The 15130-nt window shown below is 36.1% G+C and overlaps 1 protein-coding gene across 4 annotated transcripts in view; it reads left to right on the top strand.

Annotated features, from left to right (window-relative positions):
- LOC145254563 (alpha-catulin-like) overlaps window positions 1–15130 on the top strand; it is a 709135-nt gene that overhangs the window by 204860 nt on the left and 489145 nt on the right. The gene's annotated exons all lie outside the window — the stretch shown is intronic.

Raw genomic sequence — 15130 nt, 5'->3', positions numbered from 1 at the left:
TCAAGCTCAAATATGACATCCAGTATAGCCTGGATCCAGCAAAAAAAGAAAAAGAAAAGAAAATGAGCAAATATGCTTACATTATTTAACTCAACTATGCTTTGTTTTCTGAGATTGATAAGCATGTATAGTGTGTACTTGTTATATTCCTAAATACTTAGGAAATAAAGACAAACGTGAGTTACACCGAGTGGTATGTGTAATGGGGTTTATTTATAATACAGAAACGTAAGGCTGCTCGCCTAAGGTAAATAGAAGTACATAGTAACAAGTATGGGGAAGAAAGTCTGATAATCAACACGTAAGACTATCCGTCTTACTGCGACTGCTTGTCTGCCGCTGTCTGCCGCTGTCTGCCAAACAGTCCAATATATATATACAGTTTGTAACCGGTGTATAGCCAGTTATGTTCCTTCACAACACCTCCCCCTGAAGCTGAAATCTTCCTGATTTTAGCTTAAATACCTCTTCCTTTTAGGGTCAGGGCTTAATCTCCTGGTAACTTTTCTCTTTCTTGCGCTTTTCCTTCTGGTCAGCGTTACCCGGGGTAAAGGTTTCTGTCCAGCCCGTATGGTCGGTTCAGGCGAAATATTCATTGTTTGCGGTACATACGCTGGTTTTGGTATATCAAAAATATCGCACAATGTTTCCATTGGTGTCTCTTCCACATTTGGAGACAGTCTGGGACGTATTTGATTTCTGTGTCTTTTGCAGACAAAACTTAATCCTTGGATGGTATAGACCATGCTCCCAATCCTTTTTTTGATAATACCTTCAACCCACTGATTTCGTCCATTTTGAAAATTTTTGAAATATACATTTTCACCTGGGGAGAAGCACTTGGTATTAAGGTTTTCTTTTTTGAAAACTTTCTTTTTCTCTGGTAGCAGCCTATCGAAGACAGATCTTATCTTTCTTGCAAACATTAGCTCAGCCGGGGAAGAATTGACATTATTATTAGGATTTGGTGTCACCCTGTAAATTGCTAAAAATGTTTGAATACATTGTTCGTCTGTGTCCGTAGTAAGATTTTTCTTAAGTGCCCTTTTAAACGTATCTACAAATTTTTCGGCCAACCCATTCGATCGTGGATGGTACACAGGTGTTGTCATATGTAGAATATTTAGTGAGTCACAGAATTCTTTGAATCCATGAGCAGTAAATGCTGTTCCATTATCGCTCACTAAGGTTTTTGGCACTCCAAAACGGCTAAAAATTTCATTAAGCGCACTCACAGTGTTTTTTGCTGTTGGATGTCTAAACTTAAATATTTCTGGCCATTTTGAAAAAGAATCTACAATAATCAAGTAAAAATAACCATTTATAGGTCCCGCATAATCAATATGCAGACGTGACCAGGGTAGGTCCGTCTTTGGCCATGGCGTCGTTTTTACTGGAGGATCTCGAGCTGCTAATTGACATCCTCTGCATGTCTTGACACATTTTTCAACTTCCTTGTCCATACCAGGCCAGTACACATATCCTCTCATAAGGGATTTCATTCTCGAAATGCCCGGATGACCTGTATGAAATTCCTTCAGAATTTTCCTCTGTAACGTTAGTGGAATTACGATCCTCTCACCATACATGAGCACATCTTCACAGATGGAAAAAGGCGTTGTTTGATCTACCTTTTTATTTTTTTTTATCCATCCCAATTGATTTTTCATTTTCTTAATGAAAATGTCATTTACTGCCTCTTTTTTTATTTTTTCGAAAGTTACCGGAAGTTCACGTATCATATTACACATTGAACTTGTACATTCACTTTCGTCTTTAAGCGCAGCAATTACCGTTTCTTCGAAACTTTCGCTTCTTTTAGGGATCAACCGTGATAATGCATCTGCGTGTCCTAACTTTTTTGAGGATACATGTTCCATCTTAAACTGATAGTTTAAGAGGGTTACAGCCCATCGCTGTAATCGATTCGCAGTATGTGTGGGAATGCCTTTCTTTGATCCAAATATGGTAAGTAGGGGTTTATGGTCGGTTTGCAAAATAAAAGATCGTCCATGGAGAAATCGATTGTACTTTGTAATTCCAAATATTATCGACAGCGCCTCTTTTTCAATTTGGCTGTAATTTTTCTCCGCTGCAACCAACGTTCTTGAAGCATGGGCGATAGCTTTTGTCCTACCATCCTCATACTTGTGAAGTAATACAGCGCCAACACCGTAATCACTGGCGTCCGTTGCTAGTATTAGTTCCTTTTCTGGATTGAAATGTGCCAATGCTAAGTCTGACAGTAGACATCTTTTGATATTTTGGAAAGCAGATTCACATTCCTTATTCCAGTTCCATTTAACACCCTTTTTCAGTAACTCGTTAAGAGGAGCTCTTAAATTATGTATGTTAGGGATGTAAATTGCATAGTATTGAACTAATCCCAAAAACGATTTTAATTTTGTCACTGAATCTGGAGCAGGCATCTTTTCAATTGCTTCAGTCCTTTGTGGATCCGGTCTTCGACCCTCTTTGTCGATTATTTGACCTAGATATTTAATTTTTTTCATAAAAAAATCGCATTTTTCTGGGCTCAATTTAAAACCAAATTCCTGTATTCTTTTGAATACTTCTTTTACATGCTTCTTATGATCTTGCAAATTTTCACTTTTAATTAGGATATCGTCAAGGTAGGCCATTGAAAATTCCAACCCTGCCAGCATCGTGTCCATAATTTGCTGGAAAATAGCAGGAGCAACCTTTAATCCAAAAGGAAGCCTCTTTAGCTTAAAAATGCCCTTATGAGTATTTATGCCTAAGTATTTGGAGCATTCATCGCTGATCTTAATTTGCAAGTAAGCATCTGAGAGGTCTATCTTAGAAAAAATTTTTCCTCCGTTAAGCTTAGAGAACAGATCTTCTGCGGACGGAAGGGGATAATTATGGTCCAATAGACAGTCATTTAAACCCGTTGAAAAATCTCCACAGACCCTTATTCTGTTATTTTTTTTCTTTACATACACGGTTGGACTTGCCCAATCTGTGTGGTTAACTTTTTCAATGACTTCCAGTTGTTGAAGTCTATCCAACTCTTTTTCGATTGCGTCCATCGCTGAAAAAGGCACATTCCTTTTAGGTTTGAATACTGGAGTGGCATTTTTCTTTAATTCAAATTTTGCCTCTGTCTTAATACAGAGTCCTAGTCCTTCGGCAAAAACATTGGGAAATTCAGTTTTCAAATCCTTCAGGAAGTCTTCCCTTTGGTTTGCTTTTTCTGCAGTTAAAACGTTACAAAACGAATTTATGGGTTTCTCCCATAAATTAAACAGGACAATCCAATCTACCCCAAACAGGCATGTATTCTTTCCTGGTACGACGTACACTTTGGATTTATGAGTCTGGTTAGCGAATGTCACTTTGCATTTTAATTCTCCCTTGAACTCTAATCTTTTGCCGCACACACTTCTCGCCGTCTTTCTGGTTTTCGTTAATTCAGGTCGACCTATCCTTTTCCATATATCTTCATTTATAATACTAATATCTGCACCGCTATCCAGAAGCAATGTAACCAGATGTCCATTTATCCGAACATCAACATATTTCCGTCTTTCGCAGCTTTTTTCTTTATTCATGCGAAGCGTATTTACATTATCGGTCCCTTGTCTTTTCTTCTGGGCACAGTATGTTCCCTTGTGACCTCTGAGACCACATTCATAACATATTTTGTTCCTAAACCAGCAGGTCTTATTGTTGTGTCTTAAACTACCACAACATTTACACTTTAGCTTTGGGTCTTTGTATCCTTTAAGGATCCTGTGTTCTTGGAACCTGGACTTTCTTGTGGTCCCTTGCCTTTTTACTTGCTGCACCTTAAAAATATTTTTCTCTTCAATGCGAGTGTTGTCTTTCTTTATGTTAATCAGACGTTGACACTCTTCAGTGACTTTTTGCAATGTTATGTTAGGATCCGCCTCCATAATTGTTAGGATCCGTGAACGTATATCTTTGTCCCTTGGTGCTGTGAGACCTTGTACAAAGATTAAACATTTAAATTGGTCTGCGGAAATTTCATTCAATTTAAATGATTCGCATAAACAGTTCACAGTGCAAGCATATTCTAGATAGTCTTCAGCTTCTGCCTTCTGAATGTTCAAACATTTGTATCTAGAGTGAAATAGGCTATCCCTTTTATCAAATATTTTCGACAAGGTACTAATTGTTTCCTCGAACGAAACCTCCTCCGGTTTTTTTGGTAGAATTAGATTTGCATACTTGGTGTTTTCATCAGTACCCAGTTTTTGTAGTAGCAGGGTAACTTTTTCCTCATCGGTCCAGTCTAAACATCTTTTCGTAAAAATTGTTTCATATCTTCTGTAGTATGCAGGGAAAGTAACACCAGTATCCGGGGAGTAACGAAATTCCGTTAGTGAATTTGAAATACCCTCGGCAGAAAAATTAGTCTTCTTCCCGGTCGACGTTAGAATTAGCTTTTCTAAATTCTTTTGCTGTGTCGACATTTGTCGTTGTAGTATGTTTGTTTGTTCTTGTTGTGCCTCTAAAGTTTTTTGTGTTCTTTCTTGTTGTTGTTGCAGCTGTTGCTGTAGCTGTTGTTGTTGAATTTGTTGTTGTTGTTGTTGTTGCGCTAAAAATTGTTGAGTCATTTTTGTCTGTTCCTGGATGCTAAGGGCTAGAGCCTTAGTTAACTCTGCTAATTGTTCCATGTTAGCTTCTAGTACAAAAATGTCTTTTCGAATTCTACACAATAATTCCAAAGAAAAATCGTAAATTTACGTATATCGTAAATTAGTAGCAATATGCAGACACAACACGTTTCAACAAAGTTCATCCATAGTAATTCAACAGGCTTTGTAAAATAATTCTTTTTTTTTTTTTTTTTTTTTTTTTTTTTTTCAACAACGTAAGTTCATACACAAAATATTTCTTACTTCCCACGACAAATAGTTCCAATTATTTATATAAAGGCAATAACAAACAATTAATTTTCCCAAAAAAAAAATATATGGCTGCCGTTCCCACGTGGCATAAAATGGTACAATAGTCGTTGTATTTATATTTTTTCTTTCGAAACTCGTAATCCTTTAGTGTAGTTTCGAATTCAACTTGCGACCATTTTTTTTTTTTTTTTTTTTTTTACTTGTCAAAATAAATATAAATTCCACTTTACCTTGAACATGTTTCTATAATTTCTTGTGAGTTCTTTACGAAGAAAAATCCGTACTTTTCGCTACTTTAGGTAGGAAAAAATTTTTAAATTCATTGACGCACGTGGTCAAAAATCCTTGTGTAGTTTGTTTTTTTCGTAAAACAAAAAATCCTTGCATTGTACACAGTCCTTGGTACGGTAATTTATCTCTGTTAAGAGAAAGAACATCCTTTCGTCGCCATTGTTATATTCCTAAATACTTAGGAAATAAAGACAAACGTGAGTTACACCGAGTGGTATGTGTAATGGGGTTTATTTATAATACAGAAACGTAAGGCTGCTCGCCTAAGGTAAATAGAAGTACATAGTAACAAGTATGGGGAAGAAAGTCTGATAATCAACACGTAAGACTATCCGTCTTACTGCGACTGCTTGTCTGCCGCTGTCTGCCGCTGTCTGCCAAACAGTCCAATATATATATACAGTTTGTAACCGGTGTATAGCCAGTTATGTTCCTTCACAACAGAAATGCTGCTCTAGATAGTAAACCCTTCTACTATTAATCCAAGAGCCATGTGCTGAGATGTCATTATAGAAACAGTTAAGTTGAATTGAAGAAACTTTCTAAAGTTGGTTGGGTGAAGTTTGGCATCCTCAGTTTGACTAATGTCACATAACACTGCTAATGATAAAAACAATTATCTGTAAATTTATTCAAATCCTATGTTTTGATTTATTTAAACTGTTCAATTGCTTTCCACATATCTATAAAACAAAAAAAAAAAAATGTTTTTTTTCTCCTTCAAAATTCACACAAGCAAACGTCATGTATTTCTATTTGAGAAATATGTTTGTCAGTTGTAATTTGACCATAACTCCATTTTTCTTAAATAAGTGTGTCACTGTGATGCAAGAAGAATTGGGTCATAGAGGCACTTGAATTCTGTCTGAATTCTTTAATGGGATTTCTTATTTTAGAAACTGATCTCCCTCTACTCTTTTCATGCCAATCTCTCCACTCCCTATGAGTGTTTGTGAGATTGCAATTCTTGCTGAATAAGGAACACTATGCAACTGTGGAAAGTAGTTTTCCTTTCTCTCGCGCACACAGACAAATAATGTACTAGCAGTCTGTTTCATGTTAGTCAAAGAAGTAATAAGAATCTCTGTGTACTTCTGCTCTCAACTCTGAACCTCCTATTACCATTTACATTATTTTTGAATTTCTGTAATATAAAATTTTCAAATTAAATTCTCAAATCACTGGTTTATCTTTTTATGGATATATTTATGCATAAAATCAAATTCGTCAGTACAAAATTATAACCGCATTAAATTTATAAAATTAAAATGTATTTCAAGGATGATAATATGAAAGAAGACAAATATAATGCGGTAGCAATATGTAAAAAGGCAGAAAAACAAAACAAGGAAAAAAACTAATATCTCTCTATATAAGTGACCATATCTGTCTGTCTGAGGAATGGTCTCTACCAGACTCCTGTGTCAATTTTTGGTCTACAGACTTGAAAATTGATATATAGGGGATTTGGACCTGTGGAACAAATTCAGTTTAGTCTTAAGCTGGTAAGTAGTTGTTAAGGGGTCAAAATTGAAGAAAATTGGAACTTGGCAAGTGTAAGTAAACTGAAAGTGCTCTTATATGGATTTGCAAATATACATTTATATATCAAAATCAGTTCAATTTAAAGTTTTCTTATCCATCTAATGATAGATGAAACAATGATTAGGGCTGGCATATGTTTTGATTTTGATTCGATGGCAACCAAGTTATATTTTTTTTCTATTTCTATGATGGAAGTAGAATTCACACCTAAAGAGACCACCCAATAAAAGTAGTCAACAGTAGCAATTCATGTAAAAATTGGTCAATACTAAAATCAAAACACAAACTGATAAGTGGTGACCACCATGTAAAAAAAAAAAAAAAAAAAAACTTGATTATAATTAGTTGCTCCATTGATAGATGCTCTCGCAACCATACTAGGTTAGAAACTACAAATGCATGACAAAACGGTGCATACGAACAATCACATAAATTAAAGACTCACCTTAAATAGGCATAGATGCCTCACTGGAAGAATAAAAATCCTTCCAAAAACAATAGGACATGTTCAAAACTGGTAGCAGAGTTCCAAACAGTAATTGCACTTCTATAGTGAAGAACTGAAACAAGATTTATTAGATTAACAGACATTACCATAATACCTGCAACCGATCTTTTTGCTAAAATCAAACGTTTGGCAGTTAAATAAGAACTTGTTCTTGTGCACAGAAACCAAGTAAGATGACACTGGCTCATGGTATTTGTATTAGAACATTTCTTGCTAACCTTCCAAACATCACTACACAATTTCACAAGTGTGTAGAACCAGGCTGCATTTATACATTCAAATGCACTTCAGCTATCACCTGGAACTAAATGTTGTATATGGAAGGGAACAGATCCCGGTAACTAGAGAAACAAAGTAAACAGGATTGAAAATATTTATTAAAGGAAAAGGCTAGAATCGAACCCAGCAATCCAAAGTAAAAAGAATACATATTGCAATTTAGATACGATGATAGGAATGTGGATCATTGTTCATTGTGTTAGAAATAATGATACAACTAATTGGGTCAGAGTTAGGACAATGGAAATCAATTTAGGAATATTCTTTGTGTTGCCAAAGACGTGTTAGATTTACATGTATGTAAATCCACAAGACCATCACATGGTTGAGCACGTTTTTGACGTTACAAAAAAAGATAGATTATAATATATTCAGTTAAGTTAGTCAGTCAGGCAGAGGGTCAGTCAGAGGGTTCGGAGTTTACAGTTAAAGTCAGAAGAGTGAGTTAGCCGAAACCGCTTTTAGAAGCGAACCAGAAAGGGAGACAAGACAATGTAATTCTGCAAGGCATTTGAATACCTGATCATCATCTCATCCAGCTGGAATAAATGTCTTCATGTTATAAGTAAGCCTTTGTCTTTGTCATCCACTGAAAGGTAATGTTTTTGTGATTCATCTTGTAATTGAATTTTGTATGAGAACCCATTCCAAAGTGTTAACTGTCCACTATGTCATCTCTTCACATCTCTCATAATATGAAATCACAAGTAATTGTCGTCACTGTGTACACTTGTATATAAATGTCTCATCTTCTGTTATGTCTTGTTCCTATCATGTACCTCGCAACAATACATAAAATATGCAAGGAATAAAGCAAGATTTGTGCACCCAACCAAAATCAAATCTGCAACAAGGGAAATATTGTGCATGTAGTGGACCCAGCCATGTTTCAAAAATTGATAAGGCTACTAGAAGCAAGAATTGTCCATTGTGGTCAGTCACATGCAACATTGAAGGTCATTACAAAAAAACTTGCAGTTGTTGCTACACATGTGGAAATTGAGGTTACAAAGTAAGTTCTACCAATGTTAGGAAAAATCAAGAGAATCTAGACAAAGTAATTATCATGTAGAAGGCAAAATGTTATTCTTTGACCCAGTTAATAGTCGTCACTGCAGAAGAACATCATATACTCAAATTAAAGGAACGGCTTTTAAAATATTTTGAAGAAACTACTTTCGACACTTGTGAATATTAGGTGCACCCCATATGTAACACAATGTAACTGCAATTAATTTAATATTATCATCTTAACTTTTTTACCATTTTAAAAGAAAAAGCTTCAAATAAACTGCTAGTATAAAAAAAAAATTTTTTTACAGCATTCGAACATAATGAAAATGCGAGACTAAAATCGTGTTATCAACGCTTTTAAACAACATTCCTATGTAGTGATATTTTTGAAGCTGTAAACATATCAATGTTTTAAAAATCTAGCAAAAATCAAATAAGTCCTATTTTTTTTAAATTTTCTATACTTATTCATTTTTAAAAGAACTTGCATAATGAAAGGTTTTATTAAATATGAAAGGAAATGTTTTTTTTTATATTTCATGTTACGAAAACTAAACAAAATAAATGTAGGCCCATAAAAATTTCAATATTTTTCAAAGTTGAAAAGATCAAATAATTATAAATAATCTAGAAAGCCCTTATCCTGTCCTGATAAAATTCAAAATAAATTTTCTAGCTTAGTGGGGGATGATCTTTTCTCTTCCCTGCAACCTCTTTCCCACAGAAGAGATGTTGCGAGTTTGTCTCTGCTTTATCGTTATTTTCATGGTAAGTGCTCATTTGAGCTCCAATCTATGGTCCCCCCCCCTTGCCAAACTTTCACAAAAAACACTCGTAAAAAACTACACAATATTGTCCCATTGACTTCTGTACATTAACCCTTATCCTTGAGTGGCCTCTGGGCCTTGATAACTGGTGACTTCTATGTAAAAAATAATAAAAGGAAAAGGCTATAAAGGACTATAGTAGCATTGGTTGCTTCTTATGGATTTGTGACCCTTTTATTTTTTATTAAGATTGTAATTTCAGATCGATCCTGGGCTAATCCAATTGCCAAATTCCATTTGATTCAGGAACTGGAGAACTTTCGGATTGCAATTCGATTGTTATCCAATGTAATCCAGTGATCCTACTTGTAGTAAAATGACTTACCTTCCTTCGGTCATGAATTGGAAAGAAAAGTGTAATGAGGGAAGATGGTGTCTTTTATCAGTTTCGATAACAGGAAAGTATCATGAAGTTGCAAGATTTCACATGTTACATATGCAAATTAACATGCTGGATTGCATAAAAAGCCTCCGGTTTTTTTTTGGTTTTTTTCCTGGAACCACAATTGGATAGTAACTTGGTGGAGAAGGCCTGATCTTAAAAGCTTAAGCTATTTTGGTGATGCTTCTTCTTCAGGAAAAAAAAAAAAAATCATGGGTGATAGTGAAGATAAGTGGCAACATTTTATGACCGTTCACGGAGGAAGGTGATGTGGTCGTATGGCTTAACAAACTCAAGCTGATCGCAAAGTTACAGAAAATCGAAGACATATCCTCTTTAATTCTGCTGTATCTGGAGGGGAACGTGTTGGTGATAGACAGAGAGACCAGACTGATTCTGAGATCATCGAGAAAGGCCTGAAGACTACATTTTCTGAAGATTTCTTTTGAGGCCTATAACAAGGTGAGGAGTTGCCTGGACTGGAGAGTCGGTTGCTGTGTATGCGGCTGAGATAAGGCCACTGGCGGGATTAGTCGGATACGTGGGACAAGGCCTCAAGGGGACTGTCAAAATAGCTATTGCACCAGTAGTCAACCCTTGTTCAATGGGTAGGTGATATGGAGTTGGTTGCCACAGGTAGTGGTAACTGTCAATGGGAAGAAGGCTCTCGTGGACACCGGCTGCACAACTATGCTCATCAAGACGATACTTGCCAAATGTTGGAAGGGAGGTAGCAATGTCAAAGTGGATGATGGTAGGCAGGTGAGGTGTTGTGGAGAGGCCATCACCAAGATCATGGTAACGAATGTACCTCTGCAAGTTTAAGTGATTGTACTGAAACAGCTCGTCATGGGAATTAACATAATACTGAGCCTAGATGTCATAGACCTACTGGGAGGAGCTACAGTAGTGAAGGGACAAGTGAAGTTTGGAAAACAGGATGTGGTAAGAGCAAGTAGCGATGATGGACTTCTGAGCCCATTTCGACAGCAACAAGTGGACAACAGAGTGGTGATGGATCGCAAGACCGCCCATGCTAACAAATCAAGTTGGCTGTTACGAAGGCACGCTAAGAGAAGAGGTGAAACCAGATTTTGAGAGGGAATTTGAGAGGTGGATTGACGAAAAGATTTTGATCCCACGGTCAGGGAAGGTTGAAGGAGTTCTACCACTCATGGCGGTAGTTTAACCAACCAAGAATAAAGTCAGACCAGTGTTGGACTTTTTTTTTTTTTCTTTTTTTTTACACAGTGATCACCACTTATCAAGGCCCGGAAGCCACTCAGGGATAAGGGTTATTGCAAGTACATTACGTTAGTGAGGAGATTTTATGAAGTGTTTAATTAGGGGGGCGGTTCATTAGGAATTTGTTAACATTAGACTTGAAGACATCCAAGTTGTAGTCCGGAGGGAAGCAGGCAGACGGAACAGAGTTCCACAGGCATGCAGCTCCAAGAAAGAAGCTTTGCTCATGAAATCCGCGTTTTGATTCAGGCACAGATATAGAGTGGGGAAAATTTTTCACAGTGGATTCAGCTAGACGGGTGTTTTTCGTGAAAGATTGGCGAGGGGGGACCAGGGATTGGAGTTCAGACGAGCACCTGCCATGAAAATAACGATAAAACAAGGATAGGCTCGCAACGTCTCTTCTGTGGGAGAGGGGTTGCAGGGTAGAGAAAAGGGCATCCCCCACTAAACCACAAAGTCTATTTTGTACTCTGTCAAGGCATGATAGGCTGTTTTTGGCAGCTCCTGCCCAGATATGGCAACAGTATTCCATCCTTGGCCGTACTTGGCTTTTATATAGATAGAGAATTGCATCAGTAGTGAGATATCTTCTGGGTTAAATAAGTATGTGGCATGTGAAGAAGTTACGAGAGAGTGGAGGAAAATAAGGACAGCCATGAAAATTGTAAACTTAAAATTGCATACTTCCAAATTCATGGAGACAAGAGATTGTGGAGTTATCAATTGGTCAAGTATAAGGATTGAGTTTACTGCTTGATCAGGCTGGGGTTTGGATTAAATTCCATGCCAAAGATCATGACGGGAGTACTCAAGAGTGTGTTGGCTAAGAAAAAAGTGGTTAACAGAGCCACCTGCTCTTATATCGACGATATACTGGTGGACGAGATGAAGGTAACTGCAGAGTTAGAAAACATGTCAATGCATACGGATTGACTGCGAAACTGATGGAAGCTCTAGTAGATGGAATGGCTCTGGGATTGAAATTGTGACAGAATAAAGAAGAAAAACTGTTGCTTGGGCGAGGAAGCAAGATTCCCAAATTGGAATCGTTAATCGTAAGAATTGTGTATGGGGGGGGGGATCGGAATCGAAATCACATCGTTAAAAAATACCTTAGATTTACGATTCTTTCATATTTTTAAGTTAAACTGTTTGTTTGAAGTGAGATTAATGCTGTCAAAAATTTATTATAAAAACGCTATAGAACTTTTCATAACATATTTAATATGATGTACAAGAATTTTATTAACTACTTTAGAGAGAATTTTTATCTTAATGAGTTTTCTTATTCCGTCACATACATAGGTGCTGTCTGTCTGTTTTGAAACTTTGAGGCCCATGATTAGTTATCTGTTTGCACTGTTGCAAAACTTTAGGGGCCACGAGATAACATTGTTTTCATCTGTGAGCGAAGTTTATTTATGTATAAAACAGACTAACTACGTCAAGTCCATGAAAAAGTTGATGAATACTTAACCCTTAGAGAAATAAATTTTACAGAGTCATTGCGAGTAAATAATGTTAAAAATCAATGGTTTTTCCAACTGGTGACTTAAAAAAAAGGGGAGGGGAGCATACTTCTACACTTTATCGCTGAAACTGGAGACGCAATTTTATTTCATGCACCTGTTGTTAAAATCCAAAGGAGAAATCAGTATTTTAAACTATGACCGAAGTATGAAATAGATAACAAAATTAAACTAAACAATGATTTTTCGGTTTCATTTAAATTAATTTGTTGTTGACCCTTCAAAGTTGCTTTAATTCCAAAAAATATTTCATTAAAATTATTTATTTGTTCGAAAAACAAAAAAACTATTTTATAAAAATCCAATGTTGTTTTCATTACAAAATTGTTTTATTAAAATTATATTTTCGTACGCAAACTTTTCAATAAATGTTTTTACAATTATATTTTGGTAAATTTTTATTTTTTTTGGTTTTGAAATGGCGCTCGCCCAGTTTAGACAATTATGAATCTCATTTTCATATTTTGTTTTTAATGAATATATATATATTTCGACAAGCTTCTGGGCTTGACCTTTACTTCTGATCTTAAATGGAACACATTAAATCTGTTGCCAAGACTGTTGGAAAAATGGTGGGATCCTTCTATCAATCCAGTAGATATCCCACTGCTGATGCAATTCTCTATCTATATAAGAGCCAGGTACGTCCAAGGATGGAGTACTGTTGCCACATCTGAGCAGGAGCTGCTAGAAAGGACTTATCCTGCCTTGATAGAGTTCAAAATAGACTTTGTAGCTTCATAGGAGATGTCCTTTTCTCTTCCCTGCAACCTCTTTCTCATAGAAAAGATGTAGTAGGTGTATCAGAATTTTTAGGGAATTCTTGACACTCCTCACACAAAACTGCGAATAAAATAAAAAAAACTCGTAATTTCTCTTTTTAAAATGGGTTGTTTATTTTCTTTATTGAATATACTTCCAAAATAAACTATTAGAGTTGTTTAAAAAATAATAGAAATATTATTTTTTAAAAACAGTGTTTACAAAGTGCCGGCGCGTCTTCATGCAGCCATTTTTTTTTTTTTTAATGAAATCAATTTGTAGAATATTGCTAGGGTGAGCTAGCTAACCCAATGAAGATGTTGTGCTGAATGCATGCGATAATTGACAGAGTGTAGTTCCTGACAGAAGTCTAGAACAGTAAAACCCCTTAATCCCAGAGCAGCTGGCATTTGTAGAGTGGCACCTGCCGCTCCTGGCATGTTTAGCCAATCAGGCGCCTCAAGATAGAACAATCCACCATCCCTGACTAATTGTAGGCTGGGCCAATGGCAATTAGCATACCACTAATTGCTACTGAATTTAGTTAAATGGTCCATAATGGTGGAGAGGGAAGGTAAGCGCATTCTTGATTCTACACAATTGAATTTTACAAGTTAAATATTTTTCAATTTTTAAACTTTAAAAATCTATCAAAATTTTTCTATTGGTTCAATTTTTACGATATTTTCAGGGTTAATGTGAAATTTTATGCTCTATCTAATAAACCAAATATAATATTTTGGACAAACATTTTTTTTAACCCCCCCCCCATTTTGAAATGTCTATTGAAATTTTAATAATTCATATACCAAAGTTTTATATATCACAAATTGAAGATAAAAGATCAATAAATAATATATTGTAATTTAAAACAAAAAAAAGACATTTTTTGGAAATTTACCTGTAAAGTCCAAAGTGTAAAACATTTTTTTAAAAAAAAACACGTTGAATTTTTTTTTTTTTTAAGTGGAAGCTTATGTTATGCTTAGAATGTCAAGTAAATATGGGATGCTTACAACAATTTTTTTCTATTTCATATAATGTTTCCTTTTTTTTTTAGATATAAAAAAAAAAAATTTAGTCGATAAAGAAGTATTAGAATATATCAATCAAAAACTCATGTATTTCATTAAGAGAATAAAAAAATTCAAAAATCGGTCAACTGGTTTTTTTGTTTAACAATAAAAACTTATTATGACCTTCACCTTCACCGAGGTGAACGATTTATATGACCTTCACCGAGGTGAGCGACTTGACACACAAAAATAAACCGCCTCTTAATCACCTGCTAACGCACGCGTCACTGTAACGTTCAATGACAACAACAACAACAACAACCTTCTCACTCGACCTGCCTTTATACCACTATCTCAATCCCTTCTCTTGCGCATGCGCCTGTAGATTCCTGACAACCTCGAGACTTCCGCTTATAAAAACCCAAGTTTTGTTGTCGCGTATGCCTATACAAGGCACAAACATGAGGGCGTTTGTTGTGTTGGTAAGTACTACACTCCCCCCTAATCTGATGATCACATAGAGTGCACTCCGGGGCTGGCCTCTTAGTTCGTTGGCTTCTGCGAAGGGTGGTATTTACACTCTCGGATTCAGGTTCTGGTTCTGGTTCTGGTTCTGGTTCTGGGTGTGGTTCTGGTTCTGGTTCTGATCCTGCCTGATCAGACGAACTACAACTACCACTCTCTTGCTCGGTGACCTCACTCATTAGCAGTTCATCATCTGATAATTCATCACTCTCTGTAGTTGTGGGATGTACTTCACTAGCCGGGCGAAGATCGCGCACATGGCGTGGGGTTCCATCAACAAGGACCGACTGCTGGCTGACCACTCCA

This window comes from Euprymna scolopes, chromosome 30 (assembly GCF_053919585.1).
Source record: "Euprymna scolopes isolate OS-2025 chromosome 30, ASM5391958v1, whole genome shotgun sequence".
NCBI classification, from domain to species: domain Eukaryota; kingdom Metazoa; phylum Mollusca; class Cephalopoda; order Sepiida; family Sepiolidae; genus Euprymna; species Euprymna scolopes.
Note: the sequence above shows the minus strand (reverse complement) of the source record. Positions and strands in the feature narration are given on the sequence as shown.